We start from the raw sequence: 9,938 nt of genomic DNA on the forward strand, positions 1-9,938 counted from the left end.
AAAAGTTTAGGACGGCTAATCCAGATGATAGGCAAAGCTTTGTGCTGACTGCTTTTTGTCATGATAAATCTGTAACCGTATCACACACGACAATGTCTCAGCAACAGCTTTTACTGAATAAGGTAAAAAGTGACTTATTGTGCAGTGTTCTACCTTGAGTGTCCAGGAATTGCTGAACACACTTTGTGTAAGCTTTTATAACCTGGCTTATCCTTCAGGCTTTTCCTCAAACAGAAACTCCCAGAAAGATAGAAAATGGCACATGTGTACTGCAGATATAGATTATCATAAACACACAAAGGTGTACCGGGATGTCTGTCTGGTAACTTATTTTTTATCAGGTAAAATTTCTGGAGCCTCCAAAGAATGTTTTCATGGAAAAAGCTGTTGTTAAATGTGCATTTTAGAAGGGCATGTGCCAACAAATGATGTTTCCTTATACTAAAAGACAAATAACTACTAAATGTTCTGAACTGCATTCTGCTGCCTTTACTCCCATTGCTCTGCATTAGTCCCATTGAAGAAAAGGGGATTATGTATGGATATATAGATTTTAAATCCATGTAGGACCATTGTCATCTAATGTGACCTCTTGCGTAAAACAGGCACAGCTTGGAGCACGGCACTGCTCTTAGAAGCCATGGTGAGGTGTGGAGTGATGCTCCCGTGGCATTTCAAAGGGTCCCAGAGCTCCCAGCCGCCACCACTACTGCATGAGCAGTGTCAGCATCTGGGAACTCTGGGCCCCTTTGAAACTCGGATCCCCTATATATCTGCTCTTCTTGCCCTCCCACTTTTGGCGGGCTTGCAGAAGATTATTATTACTAAAATTGCACACATTCTCATTTTTACCACATAAAATAAAACAGTGGGAATATAAATATTTTACTTTGTGTCAATGTGATATTGAGCTTGTTTTTCACTTGTGAGCAGTGAAGAGGCAGCAGCAATTAAGTTTTCCTCCACATTGAGTCTGTTTCTGCTCTTTTATCTTTATGCCAATCGTAGGAGAACATGGAACCTCAGAAACACATTTTGACCCAGAAGGTTGCTGACCCCAAAGCATGGTTTCCAAGGTCAGTGTGTGCTTCTGTACTAATAATCAGACCTGCATTTTTATGGAGTCATTAAACTTCATTTGCAGACATGATCTGAGGACAGCTCAAGACTTTCATGCTTAGTGGCTGAGAGGTTACTGCTCTCTAGATCTGGCAAAATGAATGGGTTGCTTACCCAATTTTGCTGAGCAGAGCTGTGCGGAATGTTGGGGAAATATGACTTGAATTCAGCTGTCAAGTGGGCCAAATGATCCACATATGAAGCTTGCGTGCTTTTGTAAAACTAATTTAAACTCTCCATTTTAAGCTAGCAAGCGTGAAACTCAGAAGGCTTTCTTTTGAATAAAAGTCTACTGTCTTGCTTGTATGCACAAGGTATTTTTGTCTTTGAATGTTGTTGCTGATGTACCCTCTTCATATAATTATGTAATAGTTTCTCTGCAAGGGAAACACAGAGTTTGGGTTGAATTGTTATTTTTAGGTGTGAATCCAAAAGCTATATTCCTCCTAGAACTGACTGTTTTTTTTTCCAGTCATTTTCAATGTTTTACAGTTTTTACAGTTGCAATTACTGCCAATTCCAACTCTGTTTTAAAAGTCTATCCATTTTTACATCATAATGCGCACATACTATGTAACATCAATATGATTAACATGCTTACACACATTAGTAAATAGCATAAAATATCTGTAATACAGTGTATTACATAAAATAGGCATTTTACGTTATCATATATTTAGAGAGCAGTGTAAACCAGTCATGATCTGTGGGAAATTTTAGTTTGTACAGGCTAAATCTCTCTCATCTGTAATTTTCTTTTCCAGCAAGATCCATAATGCTGCATGATTTTAGTGAGACAGATGACCACTCATGGGTGTGGCCAAGTTTCCTGTAGTCCCGTAAAGTTTCTTTACAAGCCGCCAGTCCTGGCTCTTAGTGTTCTGTGTTGTTATTTAGCTGTAATTTATCTCCTAAATGTCTTCTAAGAGCCCAGTAAGCAGTGGAAGTGTTGGTAATGTGCTAGACAATATTGACCTCCTCTGGATTGGTGCTGAACAAGAGAATTTGCCAGTCAGGTCCCGAGGGTGCTGGACAAGAGAGGTTCAACCTGTCGTACGTTATCTAGTGCTTTTTTGTGTAGTTTGTGGTAAAACTACACACATCTAAAAGAGTTTATATACCCTCTGGCAGAACTCTACACAGGCTCACCAACTTGGGGAAGAGGGGAGAGAGGCAAAGAGGGCATCTGCCCCAGGGCCTGGCAATTCAAGAGGGCCTAGGGTTCCTGGCTGCTGGTACTACAGCAGCTGCAGTGGTGGAAGGAGCCCTGGGCCCTTTAAATTACCACCAGAGCCCTGCATAGCATGCTCCACCTCCCTAAAGTATGCATAATCCTGTGTGAGAACTACTGCTCTGAACTGTAGGTGTTTGTGATTTCCATTGTTGGTAAACTTTAAAATATAAAGAATTCAGAATTGAATGTGTCAGAAATAGTTTGTCATATTTTGTAATTCAGTGGACAGTAACTTTGGCTATGTTTACTTACCTTGAAGTTTCCTGATCCTATATTCCTTATGCACTCAAAACATCTATTGAATGGACTTTTGAGTGTGTAAAGAATAGATTACCAGATCAGGCCTATGATGTGGTTTGGTTCATTTGTGAAGAAAACTTCCCTGGTCAACGGATGCCTGTAATATCCTGAATGTTTTAGGCAATGTCTGCATTAACCATTTATGCTCCTCAACCTCCAGCCACTGCTGTAGAAGTAGTTATTGAAGTTATGGAAATAGGGAAGAATTGGGTGACCTGTCTCTAAAACAGACTTGCGGACCCTGATCTGAGCAGGATCCGTGTTTCTGACAGTGAGCTGGGCTGAGAGGAAAATGTGGTGTGGGGATCATGGGAATTGTAAGAAATGGCACAAAAAGTATGGGATGAAAAAAACATAGGGGACATTGGAAAGGAAATTGTGGGGATATGACCTCAAACACCCACAATTCCCTTTGCACATTTCTGGCATCCTACAATGCACTGGGGAAAAGACAGTGAGCCCCAGCCGGTGCTGCAGAAGCTGTAAGCTGACAAAAGTTCAGTTTGCCAAACTTTCTAGTGTAGGCATGCCCTTAGAATGCTGTTCTGTTACATACCATACTAGCAGTGCCGTAAGCTTATGTCAGCTTCATTCTTGAATGTAAATTGAAACTTTTAACTCCATCTGTCTTCTCTTGCCCTTCTCTAAGGGGTGGGTGCATATAGCAGAATTGCAATTAATGGGCATGAGGTAACAAGAAGTCCTGTGGCGCCTTATAGACTAACAGATATTTTGGAGCATAAGCTTTCATGGGCAAAGACCTGCTTCATCTGATATTGTAAATATCTGTTAGGCCATAAAGTGCCACAGGACTACTACTTGTTTTTCAAGATACAAACTAGGCTACCCCTTTGATACTGGCCATGAGGCATATTCTTAGAGCAAAACAAAAAGCAGTCAGGTAGCACTTTAAAGTGCTACTTGACTGCTTTTTGTTTTGATAGTGTATAGACTAGCATGGCTTCCTCTCTTTTACTATTCTTAGAGCAGTCTGTCCTTCCAGGGGCTGATATTTCCCAATCTCTACCTGTGAGAAGGAACGAAAGGACACCATCTGTGCACATACCTCTCAAGTTGACAATATGCACAGAAGCAACAGCTGGGCTTTTTAATGGCTTGTGGTCTTCATTCAGTTATTACTTTTGAATAATACCATAACCTTTAAGCAGGCAAATATGGGTGGTAAGGGAGAGGTTTCAAACAAGAAGAGCTGCTGTGACTTGGGCAAGACCCCATTAAATGATCACAAGAATGGTAAGAGGAAGCAACTGTCCTGCTTATCAATTTTGTGAGTCCATAAGAGAATGTGCACATTGGTTGTCATTTCAGTTGATCTGATTCTCCCATTCTAAATAATCACAAACAGTACTCAACAGCAAATCAAGTTGCTGGCCTGGTCCTTGGCCCACACCTGGCAGGTTCAGGTTGGTCATTTACCCTCTATGCCGGAGATGTTTTGGGAGCTGGACTGCATAGGAATCTGGATGAGCCTAGGTTAGAGGAGCTGTCATGATGAGATCATTCCAGTTGGCTCCAATAAGAGTAGCCTTGAGGTGGCTGGCTGTCATGACAGGAGTTATTTTGGTTCTTGGGGCAGAGTAAAGGTACCTTAAAACCTTCTTACCATACTGTTTTCAATGTAAGCATGACTTGGCTAAGGATTTGGGCTGCCTGTCTTAACTCCAGCAGTCTTTTAGAGCGCTGTATGGTTTCATCAGGACAAAATGGGTCACTATAAGTTGAATTTAATGAGCTTGTAAACATCTGCCAAGGCACTTGGAGTGGTGTGCCACTTCCAAGGACATATTACACTTTTGTGTTACTCCTAACCAGGAGTTTGAAAAGCCAACTCAGGGCTCTGAGCCACACAGTGTTTTCTTAGTAAAGTAGATTCTACAGGCCAAATTCTGCCTTAGTTTTACTTGTACAACCACATTTTGTTTTTAATTTTCACTCTAAACACATGAGCAATCGCATTGCCTTCAGATTCCGCTCTCAGTGACTCCTTTTCAATCGCCCTTTCTTGAAACTTAGACTTGGATCTGTAAAGAATCACCTATGTTTACGTTTAAGAGTGTGAGTGGTTCCTTTAACCTCGTTACAACTATTCCTGTGTGAAAACTTAAAGATGTGACAGTGTAAAGCCCAGCCTGCACACCAGAGTTATGCCTGTGAGGGGTATGAAGATGCTAGTGTTGTGAGTCTAGTCCGAACTCAGTTACACCCTCAAAACTGCATGTTTGTCATGATAAAACTGCCTCACAAGCAAAATAAGTTATTGATACAAGTCGTGTCCACACAAGGAGTGCTTTTCCAGTGTTTTACAGCAGTAGAGCTATACTGGCAAAACATTCTTGCTGGGCTCTTAGAAGATATTTATGGGTAAATTACAGATAAATGACAGCACAGAACACTGAGAGCCAGGACTGGTAGCTGTAAACCACCTTTATGGGACCACGGGAAACTTGGCCACCCCATGATAAGTGGTCATCCAGCTCACTAAAATCATGCCAGACCATGGATGCTGCTGGACAAGAGTGTTCTGGATTAGAGACGTTCAACCTGTATAACTAAGGGCTTGCAGGTCAGTGGCCAGGTGTAAGAAAATAATGGGAGCAAGTAAAAGATTAATATGTTTGGGATTTATATTGTGTACTGTAGCAGTTTATTTACTTAAGTCCACTGCCTTGAACTCTAATAGCTACAAACTGATTACTCATAACAAGCTGTTCAGATCTTAAAGCAACAGTAGTAATTTAAAATGTATACAAACATTTTTAAAAAGCCTACAGGCAATTTTTGTTCAAGTTCATGTGTTTTAAAAATAGCGAAGCCATTATAAGTGTTTTTCCATGGCTGGAAGCCTTTCTGGAAGAAACAAAATTTTGGAATGAGTACAGAAGTGACCATTGAAGGAATAAGTCTGTGTTATACAGGAGTTCAAACTAGATTATCTAATACATCCCTGTCACCTAGGAAATAATTATCTGAACGTCTGAGGTTGCAGTATTGATACCATGGTACTGAAAACCCTTCTGTACAAATTTAATTTTATGTATGAGAGCTCAGATGTTATATAGGGTTGTGGTCCATAGAAATACCTGGATGGCTTGATGGCTCAGCTATTGGAGGGATGGGGCTAGTCACATTGATTTCAATGAGAGAACTGATGTGTGTAAACTTGCACATATGCTCAAGCGTTTTCATGACTGGAGCCGAATAAACAGACTTAAACAAGTGATGTGTACTCTGAGAGCCAGAACAAGGAATGAATATTGAGTGTTGTGGAGTTTTCACATCTAACATTGGGCTAGGTAGCAGTGTTGCCAACCCAAAGAACTATCACATCAGGACCAGCAGAACCATCAGAGCAATTTAAATATCAAGGTGTAGAAAATCTACCAACTAAATAAAAAATTCAAGTTTAATTTTAAAATTGTATTTGCCTTCTGGCATTGGAATGCTTGGTGTTCACATTTTCAAACTTCTCGGCAGTCATAATGTCTAGAAACATACTTTGAAAGAAAAAATGAAAGGGACAATGTAATAACTGGCTTTCAGCAGCTGAGGTCCAATAAATTCACCAAATATCATTAGGCACAGGAGTTGGCAATACTGAGAGAAGACCATTTATGTTGGTTAGCAGGCCTGTCACAAGAGGAGGGCAATGGGGGCAGCTGCTGTGGGACCCAGAGACTTAAAAAGACCACCACTGTTGCTACTGTAGCAGCCAAAGCCCTGGGCTCTTTAAATAGGCACCAGAGTCCCAGCCAGCACACTCTGGGTGGTGCTGAAGGGCTGGCTAGTGGAGGCCCTACCCTGACTACCCAAGGCTTTGCCCTTTCTGAGTGTGCAAAGGCAGGGCCTACCCCCATCTTGCCCAGCGGCCCAGCAAGTCTGTCAGCTCTGCTGTAGGCCAGTGTTTCTGCGCTTCCAGGAAAAAATGAGTGGTCATGACTCTGACCTTGGCTTACCCACATGTATTTTCTTGGCAATTTCTTCTAAAATTTAAAATAATTTTTTAGGAACACCTCTGCTTATTACTCATTTTGGGTTTCTAAAAGGTGTTTGTGTTCATTTGGGTTTCTGAGCTTTGTTGATATGGTATGTACAAAATAAGTAAGAGTCTAGTAACCAAGCATAACACAGCAGAAGATTCAAACAGAGAAATTTGCAATGTTGTTGCCTTCAGAATCAGAGAATCCTGGAACACTAGAACTGGAAGGGACCTCAAGGTCATGGTATCCTGGTGTCTTGGCAGGACCAAATACCATCTAGACCAGTGGTTCCCAAGCTTTTTGGCATTGCACCCTCCCTTTTGATTATTGAGAAACCTTCATGCCCCCCTCCAGCTCTTCTTTACCATCATCCAACCCCACTTTTAACAAAAAATTCAATTAGTAATTTACAACAAACGCAAAATGCTATTTAAAATTAAAAATAAGCAGGTGACTGGTGCAACCCCAGCTAGCCAGCTGCCTGAGCCCTGTGCCAGCTGCCAGAGCTGCCTGCGCCAGCTGCCCCGCCTGCTGGAAACCTGTGCTGCCAGAGACACCTGCCTGAGACCCACACCACCAGGGCCAGCCACCCAGCTGCCCGCCCATCAGCTGCCTGCCCCAGGTGTGGGCCAGCCACCTGCCTGCCAGCCCAAGCTGCCTGAGCCCTGTGATTCCGGGGCCAGCTGCCAAAGGCCCATGAATCCTGGAAGCTGGGTGGCTGTCTGAGCCACGTGGCCGAGCCCCTCCCCCTACAAAGTCAGGTACCACCAGCCCCCTGTGCTTACCCCATCCCCCTTACCTGAGCCAGGCACCCCTACCCTCCGATCTCACCTCATCCTCTTCCTCTCCCACCCTGCACCCACACTCATTCACCTTTGCATGTGAGTCTTTGCTGGCTGACTGCTTTTTATAGCGGCTGCACTGGGTCACTCATGTAAAATGGCAGGGGCTGAGAGCCAGAAGCAAAGGCCAGCTCTTTTTTTGAGCAGGGAGAATGATGCGGGGGCTGGGTTGCCCTGTGGGGGGGCCGCCCAGAATTTCTTCATGCCCCTCTGGGGGGCACACCCCTCAGTTTGGGAAATCATGATCTAGACCATCCCTGATAGGTGTCTACCTAACCTGCTCTTAAAAATATCTAGCAAGGAAGATTCCACAATCTCCCTAGGTAACTTATTCCAGTGTTTAACCACCCTGACAGTTAGGAAGCTTTCCCTAATGTCTAACCTAAACCTCCCTTGTGCAGTTTAAACCCAGTGCTCCTTGTCCTATCCTCAGAGGCCAAGAAGAACAATGTTTCTCCTTCCTTCTTGTAATCCACTTTGAGGTATTTGAAAACTGCTATCATATCCCCTCTAAGTCTTCTCTTTCCTCAACTAAACAATTCAGTTCTTTCAGTCTTTTCTCATAGCTCATGTTCTCAAGACCTTTAATCATTCTTGTTGCTCTTCTCTGGACCTTTTCCAGTTCCTCCACATCTTTCTTGAAATGTGCTGCCCAGAACTGGACACAGTACTCTAATTGAGGCCTAATCAGCACAGAGTAGAGCAGAAGAATGACTTCTGATGTCTTGCTCTCAACACTCCTGTTAACGCATCCCAGAATCTTGTTTCCTTTTTGGGCAACAGCATCACACTATTGACTCATATTTAGCTTGTGGTCCACTATGACCCCTAGATTCCTTTCTGCTGTAGTAATTCCTAGACAGTCTCTGCCCATTCTGTATGTGTGAAACTGATTGTTCCCTCCCAAGTGGAGTACTTGGCATTTGTCCTTATTAAACTTCATCCTGTTTACCTTGGACCATTTCTCCAATTTGTCCGGATCATTTTGAATTATAACCCTATCCTCCAAAGCAGTTGCAACCCCTCCCAGCTTGGTATCATCTGCAAACTTAATAAGTGTACTCTCTCTGTGCCAATATCTAAATCATTGATGAAGATATTGAATAGAACTGGTCCCAAAACAGATCCCTGTGGAATTCCACTAGTTACGCCCTTCCAGCATGACTGCGAACCTTTAACAGCTATTCTCTGAGAGTGGCTATCCAGCCAGTTGTGCACCCACCTTATAGTGGCCCCATCTAAGCTGTATTTGCTTAGTTTATTGATGATAAGATCATGCAAGACTGTGTCAAATGCCTTACTAAAGTCTCGGTATACCACATCCACCACTTCTCCCTTATCTGTAAGACCTGTTATCCTGTCAAATAAAGTTATCAGATTGGCCTGGCATGATTTGTTCTTTACAAATTCATGCTGGCTGTCACCTATGACCTTATTTTCTTCCAGATGTTTGCAGGTGAATTTCTTAATGATTTGCTCCACTATCTTTTCCGGCACAGAAGTTAAACTGACTGGACTGTAGTTTCCTGGGTTGTTCTTTTTTCCCTTTTTCAGATGGGCACCATGTTTGCCTTTTTCCAGTCTTTGGAATCTCTCCCGACTTCCAGGACTTTTCAGAGATGATAGCTAAAGGCTCAGAAACCCCCCTATTAGCTCCTTAGAATATTCTAGGTTGCATGTCATCAGGCCCTGGTGACTTGCAGACATCTAATTTTTCTAGGTAATTTTTAATTTGTTCTTTATGTATTTTATTGTTTAAACCTACCCCCTTCCTGCTAGCATGCATTATGTTAGGTATTTCTATGGCTTCTGAAGTATCACTGATCAACTGCAGGCATGAGGGAGTCAGCAGCCAGGAGGCACACATGGAAGCTGAATGGTACATAAGGTGAACATGATAGGTATTAGGATTTAATTCTAGTATTTCTGTGTTATGAGTATGCTAAGGAGCCTTTAGCTATCATCTTTGCGGGTACCTCCTAAAAGTCTGGCTTTCACTGCCTCTTGGGTAGATTGTTACAGCACACCTTGGTGTGGTGGGGCTTCTTTCAAGTTGCTCTTTGGCTTTCTTTTTATTGGAAACTCATGGAAATTCTGACACGGTTCAGACTTCCTGCACCAAAGACAGGAAACACTCTTGCTATATACCAGATGGTTGCTGCTTGTGTAACCACCTGGGGTTTCAGAAGCTTAGTGTCTGAGGATCTACAATTTGAACTAAAAGTGAGTTGGCTTTTAATTAAAGTCTTTAGCTTAAACTGTAGAGGCTCATGAACTGAGCTCCAGAGATCCCAGGTTCAAGTTTGCTTGTGGGTGGTTACAAGGGGGGACTTACCAGGGGGTTTTGACTGGGTCTCTGAAGCTTGGGCCATGCTACCTCAGCTAAGGGAAGTTTGTGACCCATGCAGCTAGGTGTGGCTCATTGTCTCGTGCAGAGGTATTTAG

Source organism: Carettochelys insculpta, chromosome 7 (assembly GCF_033958435.1).
Source record: "Carettochelys insculpta isolate YL-2023 chromosome 7, ASM3395843v1, whole genome shotgun sequence".
Taxonomy (NCBI): Eukaryota; Metazoa; Chordata; order Testudines; family Carettochelyidae; genus Carettochelys; species Carettochelys insculpta.